This window comes from Macaca fascicularis, chromosome 12 (assembly GCF_037993035.2).
Source record: "Macaca fascicularis isolate 582-1 chromosome 12, T2T-MFA8v1.1".
In the NCBI taxonomy this organism is placed as follows: Eukaryota; Metazoa; Chordata; class Mammalia; order Primates; family Cercopithecidae; genus Macaca; species Macaca fascicularis.
The window spans coordinates 77162323-77176976 of record NC_088386.1 but is presented as its reverse complement, the minus strand read 5'-3'; the positions used below and the strand labels follow the sequence as shown (position 1 = coordinate 77176976).

Genomic DNA, 14654 nt, shown 5'->3' with positions numbered 1-14654 from the left:
AGCGTGTTCTTATCTTGATTTGGTAAGGCTCTGAAAATGCAAAGCAACAGATGTTGTACCCAGCATAATTATATGTATCCTGGAAACACATCTTTATTGAGTGGGATTTGTTCTTGGGGAAACAAAAATTTGGCAAACAAAGGGCATTAACTTGCTGATCTCAGCAGTAATTACTTGGGTTAGATTATAATAATCTTGTGTAGGTGGTAACTGCATGCATGTATTAAAAAATAATATAATTCTAAAATACGTACATTAAAAGGAAAATGAACTTGTGTAAACTTTAGCTCATTTATCCCCTTGAAGAGCAGAAAACATCTCAATTTCATTATCTGAAAGTTCTTTGAACAGCTTTTTGGAAGAGGTTTCCAGGATTCCAAATCCTAATATGTATATTGATACTAAGGTTTTGGACTAATCCTTTGGGGGTTACTGCCTTTTTTTTTTATGCCCACTGAAAATAGAGCATTTCAAACAAATGAACTGATGTCTGATCTTTAAGCATGCCAGTAACTCTGAAACAAATCCATAGTTATTTTTACCAATGACTGTATTAAAGCAGTACTTTCTGTATTCTCTCTTCCATTCCAAGGCCATTTTAAAACACCCTCTTTCTTCTCTCCCAATAGGTAAAGTAAAGCAGAGCTGCTTAGGTCTGGGTTATGGAGGAATTATCTGGAGGTCAGTTTGAGAACCACTGTGCAAACCATTTCTTAAACAGGTAGCTACAAAGTTGTGAAGGCCTCACAAAAATTTCTGAAGTTGGTGGTGTTGGTTTTTGGAGTCTGAAGCTTAAATAAGAGTTTGTCAGTAGTCCTGGTCTAAATAGCTGGTTGCTACCAAGGCCATCTAATATTTTTTAAAACAAATATTCTGAACACAAATGAAACCTTCAGGACAAGACATTTATGTTTTGAGAATATTCTTAAATGATTCCTGTCATGTATCTTATTTTATATATCTTAATGATGAGCATGTATTTTTTATTTTTTATTTTTTATTTTTTTATTTTTTATTTTTATTTTTTGAGACAGAGTCTCGCTCTGTCTCCCAGGCTGGAGTGCGGTGGCGCGATCTCCGCTCACTGCAAGCTCCGCCTCGCGGGTTCACGCCATTCTCCTGCCTCAGCCTCCCGTGTGGCTGGGACTACAGGCGCCCGCCACCGCGTCCGGCTAATTTTTGTATTTTTAGTAGAGACGGGGTTTCACCGTGTTAGTCAGGATGGTCTCGATCTCCTGACCTCGTGATCCGCCCATCTTCGCCTCCCAAAGTGCTGGGATTACAGGTGTGAGCCACCGCACCCGGCGAGCATGTATTTTTTATTGTTGATGATGATCTTATAAATGAGCTATCACCTAGTTTCTAATTCCAAACAGCTCCTTCATCAGTAGAATATTGCTGTAGCAGTTTTCCCATCTGTTAAGAAAAAATGATGACTAATAAAGAGTAGCACATTTCAGGGCTGGTGTGCTATTGCAACATCTAGTGTTTTAGTACTGAGGACAGTGATGTATGCAGTGTTCCTTACAGTCATGGAGTGTGGGAATGTTTTCCTCTTCGGCAAAGTCTGTGTATTTCCACAGCTGAACTCAGGATCCAAAGGAAAACCACAAGATGATGAAACCAGATGGTTGTGTTCAAATTTCTATTCCCCACTACATGATCATTAGTTTTTGTCAAAAGAAATACTCATCTTATCCTGGGTTGGAATTGGTAAAGAAGTTTGCATTATGAGTAGGATACATAAAACTTCTTAGGACGAATACAAATGGAATTTGGTAGATTTCCCCAAAATGTTTGGGAACAGATTTATTCCTCCCTAGGAACAGCAAGAGTAGCAGCATCACATGAGGCAACTCCTAGTAATTTTTTCTGCTTGCTCTTATTTCAATTATACCTTTTCATTATTTTCTGTATCTCTCAATTTCTGTTTCTCCTCTTAATGTATCCTGTAAATTTCTTAGTAGAACCTTTTTACCAATTAGGATTTCCTAGTTCACTTCAGGAGGCACTCAGGATGCCCCCTTTTGTAAGGTAGTAAGTTGGAAATAAGAATTTGGTGAAGGTCCACATGACAGTTTGTTTCCATTCTCCATTGTACCAAACTGCTACAGGGAAAGAACCATATTTAATCAACCTCAAATCCTCAATATTTAGGTCAGAAAACACTTGGCATGGAAGAGACACTCAAATTTTGCAGCTACATAGATTACTGATAGAAAATATGTTTCTCGCCTTTACAAGCAGTATGAAACCAGTGTTATCTCTAAATATCTTCAGACTTCTAGGGGCAAATACTGTATTATAAGAATAATTCTTCAAAAAGGAAAATCCAGCTACTCTTATATCACCACTCTATGTTGAAAGCTAGGGAAGATAAACTGGCTTCCAGCCAATGCGAGTCCATGTGGACCTAGTGCTGCCTGGAGATCCCTGGTCCAAAGGCAAGAGCCAGATACTGGTTGTCTGCTGAAAATGAGAAGATGACCTCTCTGGTAGTAAGGCCAAGTGACTCATCCCTGCATCTTTTCTCCTCTTCTGGTTTCTATAAGGATCTCACCTTTTTCCCCAGTACCTCCTCTCAAGAACTGCTTTCCCTTTTAACATGATCATACCAAAAAGTATCAAACGGTACCTTGATTTCCTTTCTGAGGTATTTAGGGAGCATATTTACTTTGTCAGACTCATTAGAAGTTTAGCTTCTTGGTAAGGTTGTTAAATGAACAACATGTTTGGGTGATTTGGGAGAGAATAGGAGAAGCCAGTCTCCTCTGATAGAGCAAACCTGGGGAGCTGTAGTTGACCCACCTGCCAACTGTCCTTTACAGTTAGGCGTGTGGCATCAGTGGGTGACTGACCAGAGTCACCATCTCAAGGGCGGCTGTTCTTTCCTTCCTGTGCCTTCTCAGACCTTTTTTTTTGTTCTTGTTACTCCATTATATTGGTTTCTCTTGAGTTTTTTTCAAACGAGTATCACTGTCACTTCTACTGCAGTTCCTCTTTTATCGTTCGCTTTTTCTCTTAGTCTTCATTGTTTTCCATTTTGAACATTCAGAGGTCCATCAAAAAACAACAAAAAGCAAAATAACAGAAAGGGAGAGGTAAACACCAGTCAAATGAAGTATTATCGTAGTATGTTACTATACTCTTTAAAGTGATCGAAGGGTGGTTTTTTGGAGCCAGAATATGTTAGAATTTGGAATTTGCCACTCTTGAGACTGGGGCAAGCTATTTAAACACGAAGCTTATCTGTGTCTCCTCACAATCTGTAAAATGGATCATAATAATAGCACCCAGTTTATGGTGTAGTGAGCATTCAGTGACACAATGAATCTAAACTTATTTGCACTACATAGAACAGAATTTTTGTCTATTATTAAACAATATAGCATTTTAGGCATGAAAGAAACTTTAGATTACATTGAATATTTATCATTTTTCTTACCAGAGGGTAAGTTTCTGTTTTGTTTGTCCGTTCCTCTAACTCCTAGAATAGTTTCCAGCACATAGAATTTCAACAAATATTTGTCGAATGAATGAATGCATCTATTCTAATCCTCATATTTTAGGAATGACCCGTCAGGCTAAAAAATGAAAGCATTTTCCTCAAGATTGGTGACAGAGTTTGGGACTAAATCTAGGGCTTTCTCTTCCTACACCAGTGTCCTTTCTGGGAACATGATGCCATTTTCTCAATATTTGTTTATTTATATGGTGAATTGATGGGAAGCTGTGTGGTAGTATAAGAGGATAAACTTTGATAATGAGGTATACTTAACAGATTCTAAATTCTCATTAAAAAAATGGCACACCATTTATCTTCTACATTTTCATATGTAAAGTGAGGTGATTTCTACGTTATAGAACTATTGTGAGGATTAACTGAGATAATCTTTGTAGAGCACCTGGTCCCCCCCACCTTTTTTTTTTTTTTTGGCTCACCCCACCCCCCAACTTTCTAGCTAGACGACTTATACATTCACTTTATTTTTCATTCCTTCTTGAATCTCCTGTGGTCAGACTTTGACCCCTGTCATTCCACAGCTCACTCATCAAGGTCAGTCGTCATCTGATTTGACCTGTTAAGAGTCTGACAGGTAGTCACACGATGCTCCTTGATACAATTTTCTTCACCTGCCTTCTTGGATGTCATTCTTTTGGTTCTCCTCCTATCCCACTGGACTTTTTTTTCCCGGTCTCCATACTTGGGTATTCTCATTTTCCCATGTCTGTCCTCTGACTTTTTTGGTCTCTATTTCTGTTCTTTTTCTGGTTAGACCTTCTCTAGTTTCTGGCTTCAAATACTATCTAAATGCTCATGTCTTTCAAATTTATATCTCTAGACCTCGCCTCAGAATTCCAGTTTTATAAATCTTCTACTTAAATATTAGAGGTCTAATAAACTTCTCAAACTTATGTTCTACAACAAACTCCACATTTTCTCCTGTACTCTCTAAATATGTACCTCCTATAGATTTTCCCATTTCAGTAAGTGGGAACTTCATTATTCTGATTGTCCAAACCAAAAACACTTGGAGACCTGCTACATTCCACTCTTTGTCTTTCATTCTACATCCAACTCATCAACAAATCCTGTTGCCTCTTCCTTTGAAATATATCCATGTTTGAGCAGCATCATTGTCACCACCTTGGTGTTATACGTTCTCATTTCTCACCTGGAGTATTGTATTTCTCATCTGGAGTAGTGTCTGTCTTCCATGTAGCAACTTTGTTTTTGTTTGTTTTAAGATCGGGTCTTACTTTTGCCTTGGCTGGAATGCAGTGGTGATCATAGCTCACTGTAGCCTTTAATTTCTGGGCTCAAGTGATCCTCCTGCCTTAGCTTCTCCAGTAGTTGGGACTACAGGCACACAACCGCACTTGACTAATTTTTTTTTTTTTTTAACTTTTACTAGAGATGGGGTCTCTCTTTGCTGCCCAGGCTAGTCTCGAACTCCTGGCCTGAAGTAATCCTTCTGCGTCAGCCTCCCAAAGTGTTGGGATTATAGGCATGAACCACCATGCCTGGCCCAGATGTTAATTTAAAAGTGTACATTAGAGCACATCATTCTTCTGCATGTTCAGCTTAAAATCCAATGTCCTTAATGTAAGTTTATATCACCACACATGGGCTACTTGTGCCTGACCCCTCTACTCTTATGTCTTATCCTCCGGCTTTCTTACTAGCACCAGCCACATCTTACTGTTCCTTGAACACACCAAGTATGCATTTGCCACAGGACCTTGATGCTTACTGTTCCCTTTGCCCAGAAACTCTTGGAACCAGCTATGTGTTAAAATTCAGATATTTACTGATTTTAGAGAGCTAAAATGGGGTATATATATTACATAACACTCACAGCTGGTTTGTGGTAGTGTTTCATAATTAAACAATATTTCTGAATGAAACATTAAGAATGCCCATGCTAAGAGGGATGAGTAAAGACTCAAATCTCATTGTCAGTTCAGCTGCAGAATGAGGTCAGCTCAGGATTTGCTGCCAAATGACTTAAGAAAAAAATGTTTTTGGAGCTTTGGGGATTTCAGAATTGCAGATGAGAGATTCTAGACCCGTACCTACACAGCATGCTCCCTTATTTTGTTCCAATCTTTGTTCAACGATTATTGGGTAGTCAAGGAAGATCTCTGTCTAAAAGGCTTCTCTGCGTAGAACGAGACTGGCATGTGGAAGGTTTCCAATTAACAATATTAAAAGAGTGAAGCTCAAATCATTTTTCACTCAAATACATACTATTTAGACCAAGACAATGGCCAGTTTAAGAATAGTTAATCATTATTGGAAACAAAGTACTATTTGATTAGGGATAGTTAACACAAACACTTATTAGTTTTAGGGATATGTGAAATACTTAATGGATGAGTCATCTGCTGACATAAAACCCATTATCCATTTTAGTTCCTGGTAGCCTACCTGGTTGAACCTTGTTTTATTGATCTGTTATTGATTTGGCCTGTAACTTCAAGTTATATTTTAATGTAATTTCATCCTTTTCTGATCGCCCTGTGTCTTCAAGCATTTTTAAACAGTTGATAGATAGTTGAAAGATGTTATCACTATTTCAATCTAAAAGATATTATCACTATTTCAATCTACTTAAAAATTTTAATACATTCATTTTAAGTATCACTTATGGAACTAATCAAAAACACAAGATAGTGAAAAACTTTTGTGAAGATCACCTGAAATTTTAACATTCGTTTATTTTCCTTACATAAAGGAACTTAGTCTCTCTGAAGAACTATGAGTAAAAAAGTATCATAATGATATTTGTCTAGTTTTGGTTGAGTACACTCCACAGGAGAAAGTTAGGCATGAGCAGGAATGATTGTAGTCCCACATTCTCAACAGTGCTCTAGTAAGAAAGATTTTATGTATTTCCAGAAATCATTTTCCTCCTCTTTAGAGCTTCGGGACCATAATTGTATTTAAATTGCTAATCTGTTTTAAGGAATCATAATAAATTGTTTAACACTTATATTCAATCAACTTTGTAATTTGTGTAATTTTTTTCAGGGCAACATTTGGAAAGTTTTTAAGAAAATGGGAAATATAGAAGTATTCTTAGTTTTACTATATTTTATAAAAATGACATCTGATCTGACTGAAATACTTCAATCATTTTTGTTTTTCTCCCCAAGATTAGCTAGAATGGATGTGATTTTATTTTTTAATTTGCATTATGCAGAGTACTTTTTGGGGGGTTTTATGAAAAAGACTTCATTTATTTTGTTAGTGATGCTTCAGTTGCATAAGAAAATGTTCTTTTAAATATAAGTGGTCATTTACGTGCAGCCTTAAAGTTAGCAAACATGCCTATGAGTAGTCACTATTTTTGAAGGTCTATTTATATCTGACTGCAATGGCTTATATTCAATAGTACTCCTACTAAATGAAATAAAAATGGATGCCTCTTCTGCCACAGAGGCACAGGTGGACATCTTGGTAGCAAGCCCCATGCGGTGTGACACATGGCACAGCCCAACATGGGGGCAAAGAGCATGCGGCTTGAGCTAGGAGTCGTTTTATGGCTACTTTACTGTAGATTTGTGTTTTTCTGTGGAACAGCCATTATTGAAGACATTTATATAGTATGATGTTTGTTTTTCATTAAATGCTTATTATGATTTCTTAAAAATAGTCAAGACTTGATTAGCAGAACCTATTTAGAAGCCAGAGTTCCCCTGCTCCACCCCTCGCTATCTATATAAATGATATTTTTGACTCTGTCCTTTATAATGTTGGCACCCTGTGCATATTAGATGTAATCAGGGCTGAAAGGAAACTTGAATCCATCTGGAAGCAATAAACTTTTCTAAAAGACTGCACAGTGTTATTTAATCCTGTGACTTCTTACTGTGAGTGAAATTAAGGTTTGATGCAGTTGTGTCACATCGTATTGATATCAAATTTATCTTTCTAAAAAAAACCTGACAGTATTACAGCACAGAGAAGATGGCTTGCTGTAATCCTATAAGCTGTTTTACATTGATTACATGCTACATAGTGTACCTAAGTATATAAAATACTTGATCTAGAATTTTTTCTCTAAAATTTTCTCATCAGGTAATACTTTCTCAACTTCACCTTTAATTTTGGCTTCTTATCATAGTACTAACTATGCGGTAGTAATTGTGTTATGATGAAAGGCATGGAGAAGAAATTCTTATTTTAAAACTATTATAAAATGGAAACACACTTGTATAATTACTATCTATGTAGAATGCCAAGGTATAAACATTTAGCTTATTTTAGTATCAGACTGAATCAATTTTCAATAAAATTGGCTTCCTCTAATTTCTACTCCAAAATGGTTTTTAAAATTTTGTTTTACTTCAAATATGTTGGTAGCATATCATATTTCATGTGACTAGGAGCCTAAATTATATCAGCTGACTGGCATAATTTGTGAAGTATATGTGTGTTTATTAAAATTCAAAGTTTTTATTAAGACTTAAAATTTTATGAAGACTTAAATTTTTTCCTTATAGTTTGAGTAAGTCCAACTGAAAATAACTTATAGACTTAGGAAATTTGACTACATTTTATAGGTCATTTCTTTGTAATTTTTCTTTCTTGTGAAATCAACTCTATCTTTCTTCAATGGCAAAAACGAAAACCAAATATATTTGTCAACTATATTCTTTTAATTGGAAATGAAAGGTTCGTATCCCCCATTTGCCTAGCATATTAAAAATAAACATGACCTTTGTCTTGAATGTTGTTAAGTTGGATTTTAGAAATCAAACCATGATAAGCTATATTAAAATTGCTTATCACCTTCCCTTTGTCTCCAGTAAGTCTAGGCCTAAAAATACTCATATGAATAACGTTTTACAAATACTTTTTAGAACATCTTGAATTATATGTGTGATTGAAGCTTACTTTTGGATGTTCAGTCAACAAGGCTTCTGACAGTTTCTTTTTATCTTCCCTTTCTTCCCTGCCACTGTGTACTCCAAAGTGATCCCTGACCACAGTGGTCCCATTGCTGGCATCAGGAAGGTGGACCGAGGAGTTCAGGTGTCCTAGAGGCTGTTAGGTGAATCTCTTCCACCTCTTTCCTGGTTCTAGGACCAGTCTTCAAGTAAAAATAACAATTACTTTAATCTCTCAGGTAAAGGTTCTTCTCCTTTTCAGCAACACAGATCTGCCTGTGCCGAGTTCAAATACTCTGAACTTTGAACAGTTGTTCTGAATACATTGTCATCTTATGATCAAGTAATGAGAGCATTGAGGGGAGAACCGAATGGGCATGGTATAAAAGTCAGACTTTAGTGTTGCTAAGTAGCAGAACCCTTTGGATAATTTAGAGGGCTGTGCGATATCCTCACCATGACTGCTGGGAAGTAATGGGATCTGACCTGCAGTGGTACTACATTGGCTGACAGTAATGACAGAGGTGAGAGCAAAGTACATATGACTATCCTTGAGGTTCCCAGGAAAAAGAGTATTAGTGAGTTGAACTGTGAGATGTAAGGGCCTTTACCAATAAGGAGTCCCATGACCAGACATAATCCTTAGACCCTGGCAATAGAAGCCATCATTGTGCTTTAGATCTCATTCTGTTCCTGCAGTCTAGCAAGTTCAGGCCACAAAAGGTTTAAGCACTTTTTCCTTTGTTCTCATAGAAACAGTTGCCCATGGAGGTTCAGTTACACTAATATTAACATTTTAATATACACAAAGAAGTGCCTGGAATGCAGTAGGTATTCAAACTTGTTAAATTTAGACTTACCTTGAACTACTACAGTTTTATTCTTTCTCTAACCCCTCCCACTACCACCATCTTAAAACCACCATTTAATTAGTATTTTATAACAAGTTATTAAAGGCTTTCAAAGACCTTTGAACCTTCACTCTCTGGTAAGTTAATAACTTCTGATATGCGATTAAATGTTAACTGAGTAGTAGTGGGCCTTAAGAGTTCACAGGAACTGAGAAATGAAGGTTATTATTTAGAAGAGTGGCTCAGTGTGCTTTGACAGTTGGTTAATATTTGAAAAGACTAGAGTCAAGAAGGCCTTCCATGTGCTAGGAAATGAAGGAGCAAAGGTCCAGAGGTGGAAATGCATACAGTGTGATTAAGGGATCTTCTGATAGACAGTAAATACAGTCAATAACAAACTTTTATTGGAAGCCTAGCCTGTGTTTGAAGCATTAAGCTAGGTGCTGGGATACAGAGATTAGAGATGAGGATAATGATGAAGATATTGTTGAAGTGAATTGCTGAGACACTAGAGAAAGGACCAATTACCATAATCTGAGGCTCAGGAGGAATTGGTGCAAAGATCATCTGGTATGGTGTATATGAACTGTATATACAAACTGTTTTGTGTAGCTGAACTGATAATGCCAAAAAAAAGACTAGGTTTTTTATTAAGATGAATCCATTAAGGTCATATTTTCTGTTGGTGCCATTCTTGGAGACCTTCCCCAACCCTGTACATTTATCAGTGTTTTTCTTGAGGGACTGAGATGGAAGTGGACATATAAAAGAAAGATCTGGGCAAATACATAAGTAGCTAGTAAAATCAAGGAATAAATGATCTCAACAAAAGTGCCCTTCTTGAATGAAAATGGTGAAAGCCAATCACATTGAATGATGAACTTGGGGTATAAAATATTAAATATTTCAAATTGCTTTATTTCATGATTCAGATGTAATAGGAACTTATTGCATAGAAAGTGTAAAAATAATCCAGTAATAAAATCTTAGGTATTTAATACAAGGTGATCAAAGATGCAATGCATAAGTCATGCCATTTTAGGCTTAATTTTCATAATGGTATGCCTGTCTTTATAAGACTGTATACCAGGAGTTCTCAAGTTTTTTGGTCTTGGAACCCCTTTATACTCTTAAATGATTGAAAACCACAAAGACCATTTATTTAAGTTATAACCATTTATATTTGTTATATTAGAAATTAAATAGACATTAAAAATATTTACTATTTTAAAGTAACAGAAAAGATTAGCATGGTGGCCCACACCTGTAATCTCAACACTATGCAAGGCCGAGGTGGGTGGATCACTTGAGGTCAAGAGTTCAAGACCAGCCAATATGGTGAAACCCTGTCTTTACTAAGAACACAAAAATTAGCAAGGCATGCTAGCGGGCACCTGTAATCCCAGTTACTCGGGAGGCTAAGGCATGAGAATTGCTTGAACCCAGGGAGATGGAGGTTGCAGTGAGCCAAGATTGTGCCACTGGATTCCAGCCTGGGCAACAGAGTGAGACTCTGTCTCAACAAAATAAAAATAAAATAAAAATAACAGTAAATAAGTTCATTGCATATTAACATAAATATTTGTATTAAAAATAACTATTTTCCAAAACAATAAAAAAAGCAGTACCATCCTTCTATTTTAAATTTTTTCACATCTCCCTTTTCTAAAAAAAATATTGTGTAAGTTTAAGGGGTGCAAGTGCAATTTTGTTGCACAGACATATTGCTTAGTGGTGAAGTCTGAGAATTTAGTGTATCATCACCCAAAAAACATATGTTGTACCCATTAAATAATTTTTCAACACCCACCCCCCCTCACCCTCTTGAGTCTCCTTTTTCTATCATTCCACACTCTGTTCCTATGTATACATTATTTTGCACCCACATAAAGTAAGAACATGTGGTATTTGACTTTCTGAGTTTTTTCAAGTCTAGCTTAATAGAAGACAGCTGAAATCTCAGAATGCTTCTTCATTCAGTCTGTTGTGAATATGTTGCTTTGATTGAAGTATGTAAGGAAAAATCCAGTTTAACACAGATGTGCAGCTGAAAAGGAAATGTCTTTTAATGTGTTAAGATATTGTGGATATTCTCCTTTGATACTATAGCAAAACTTGTCAAGTGCTAATTCCTTAAAGGCTGGTTATAATTTGAAATCTGAAAACATATCAATTTTATTGTAGTCTGCTATTTGAAAATGTATTGGTCTATCTTGTACTTTGAATGGATATTTTGCACATGTATGATTTTGTAACGTTCTGTATTGGCCTTTTGGAAAATTTGGTTTACTAAATGTTGACAAATTTTATTATAGAATATTTTAAAAAGTCTAATATCACTGCCAGTCTCATCAGAAAATTAAAGATTAGAAAGCTGTTAAGATCATCATCACGCTTACAAGTTTTACAAAATTCTAATTTTACTCAAAACCTTATATTTTATCAATGACAAAGTTCTCAGTTGCTTTCCTTTAGTTACTGCCTCACTTTGTTCATTTTCCAGAAAATGTTTACCAAATGCTGCTGCCTGAATACCAGAGTCTGTATTGTCAGTTGATCTTTCAAGTAAAAAGTGGTGCTCTATGAAAAACAGCTGGTTCAGCTGCAATTGAAATGGTATAAGTGTTTCTCCTGGAGCAAACCACCATTTCCATTTGTGGCAGAAATGCTGTATATATACTTTCCATTGTTATTACCCATAACATTAAAAAAAAATGTACTCAAAGGTAGAGATTTTAAAAAAATAAGTGTTATTGCTTCATCAAGAACAGTTGATTTTTTAAACTGAGTTTTTAAACTGAGATTTTTAAAACTGGATTTTTTAAACTGAGTTTGAGTTAGTGAAGAATGCAGCCATTAGTACAATTTGGTGCCCCACCTTGCTTCACACTGACACTCCAGGAGTTTTACCCACTATTTCTTTTGCACCTTTAGTGCAAATGTTAATATGGTAGGAAAGGTAAATGGCATCTTTAGTATTATTATAAAAATCGTTTTTACCCTGTATACGCTCTGAGGCTACACACTGAGGATTGCTGATGAAGGTGTTTTAGTTTATCATAAGCATTGAAAAAATTTACTTAATTCACCAATTTCTCCTGAATGTTTATATAAAACAAAACTATACATATAGACCTACCCTTTTGCTAATGGTAGAGATCTAGGAAAATTAATTTCTAAGAACTAGCCAGGATATTTGGAATGTGAAAAATATATATCAAGAAAAAAGCTTTAGAAAATTGTGATTGAAAGTCAAACAATTCTCATTTTCTATTATAGTGTTCTTTTTCAAAGAACTTACCAATTTTATGTGGTATTTATGATTAAACATAGACCATGTAATGTAACATTGTTAATGTCACTTTGTACATCATAGGTATTAAATGTTTCGAATAAAGATTAGCATTTTTATTGTGTATATTTTAAAGCTCAAAGAATAACATTTAGGCCGGGCATGGTGGCTCATGCCTGTAATCCCAGCACTTTGGAGGCCGAGGCGGGCAGATCACGAGGTCAGGAGATCGAGACCATTCTGGCTAACACAGTGAAACCTTGTCTCTACTAAAAATACAAAAATTAGCCGGGCCTGGTGGCGGGCGCCTGTAGTCCCAGCTACTCAGGAGGCTAAGACAGGACAATGGCGTGAACCTGGGAGGCGGAGCTTGCAGTGAGCCGAGATGGCGCCACTGCACTCCAGCCTGGGCAAGAGAGTGAGACTCCATCTCAAAAAAAAAAAAAAAAAAAAGAATATAGATTTTGACTGTTTCATTAATTCATTTTAGACTTCATGTGAAAATATCTGTATATCCTCAAATGCTTACATTCTTAAGTATCTCAGCCGTTTACACATGAAAGAAATAACTACATGGAAAAAAGATGGAAATTCAGTATTTTTTATTTGATCTGATAAAAATGTGACATTTGCGTATTGGACCTGAATTTTCTGTCTTTCTCTCTGAAAATAAGTTGAAAAATTTCTCTCTAATTCTTTTACTAGATAAGAAGCCTACTTTGCTGTAACTCTTGATACATGTATGTATTTAGGAACTTACGCTTTTCTGCTAACAAATGTTTTGTCATAATTCTTGAGGATAGTAATATATTGTGATGAGTTTTCAGTAAACTACAGGAGCAGCCCTATTTGTTTAAACCCTAGTTTAACCTGATTATTAACAATTAAATTGTGTTTTCTTCTAACAATTAAAGTGTATTTAAATTTATTGGTCCCTTGCTTCACAGATTTATCTCAGTATGTGGTGTATTCAAACAGAATTTTGTATTTTTAATTAGGGGATTAGATAACTAATTCTGAAGAGCCAAAAAAAATTGTTAGACATCACATTGCTTAACCATCTAATATACCATAAGTGTGTGTATACACTATGTTGTGGGAGCCATCTATCAGGCAGGCCTGTTTTTCAGGCAGTATTTTAAAAAGTGGACATGTGCAGAAACTGTGAGCACAATTAGCGCCAAGCAGATAAATCCAGCTCTAATCCTGTTTACGGTCTACATCAGACAGATGTGCCAAGATTGATTTAGACAAGCCCAAGGCTTACAGTAATATTTTTAAAAGTGCCATTCACTGTTCTATTTTTGTTAAACCTTTGCTAAATATTCTTAAGTCTTGTTGGTTTTGCTCTTCTTATTAACCACCGTAAACTACTTTAAGCAGGTCCCGCTTTGCTCTCATGGTGACAAGGTAACCTGCCAGGAGAGGTTATCTTTATTCCCTGTAATTAAGTTGACTTTTCCCCCCAAGAAAATACAACAATAGGAAGTGGGTGCTGAATTAAATAAATAGCATGATACCCAGTAGATATATACTTAAATCCCTTGCAAGAACAGATGGTCCCCAGTATCTCTGTAAGTAATGTGAGAGGACAGTTAATGTTCTGAAACAACTAGCTATAACCAGTATGATACTAATGAACCAGTAGATTTCAAATAATAAACCACATGCCGCCAAGCAAAATTATATATCATTCATAAGGATTTAATTATCATAACTTGCAAAAAAGTGTCAATACATGATTTCTATATTTTTATCTACCGATGTTAAATATCAATTTATGAATAGTTTTACTTCATATTTTTCACCAATAAAGGTATGTTTTAACATTAAAGTAGAATTAAAGTTATATTTAAAATACATGCCCCAAAGTATGTAGTGATTTTTTTTTTTAACTCCTCTTTCACTATACGTCTGTATGTATTGGGCTGTATATGGAAATGTAGCTTTTACATACAATTAGGAAAACAGTTGCTTTTATTTCTGGCAGAAACTTGTACTATAACAGAAGTGGCCAGTGTGGGAGTCAGAATAGTTATCTTCTAGATGAAAACTGGAGCACACATAAAAAATGTAATATTTTTTCAGCTCTTAAAAATTTATAAATAAAATTT

The 14654-nt window shown here is 35.6% G+C and overlaps 1 protein-coding gene and 1 long non-coding RNA gene across 11 annotated transcripts in view; one reads left to right on the top strand and one right to left on the bottom strand.

Annotated features, from left to right (window-relative positions):
• The window catches only part of LOC135966565 (uncharacterized), a 33206-nt gene extending 24621 nt beyond the window's left edge, over nucleotides 1-8585 (bottom strand). Inside the window, exon 1 of the long non-coding RNA XR_010579958.2 lies at nucleotides 8405-8585. This is a non-coding gene — a long non-coding RNA (uncharacterized lncRNA). The remainder of the gene's footprint in view (nucleotides 1-8404) is intronic.
• Nucleotides 1-14654, top strand: part of CERKL (CERK like autophagy regulator) — a 141049-nt gene that overhangs the window by 39614 nt on the left and 86781 nt on the right. The gene's annotated exons all lie outside the window — the stretch shown is intronic.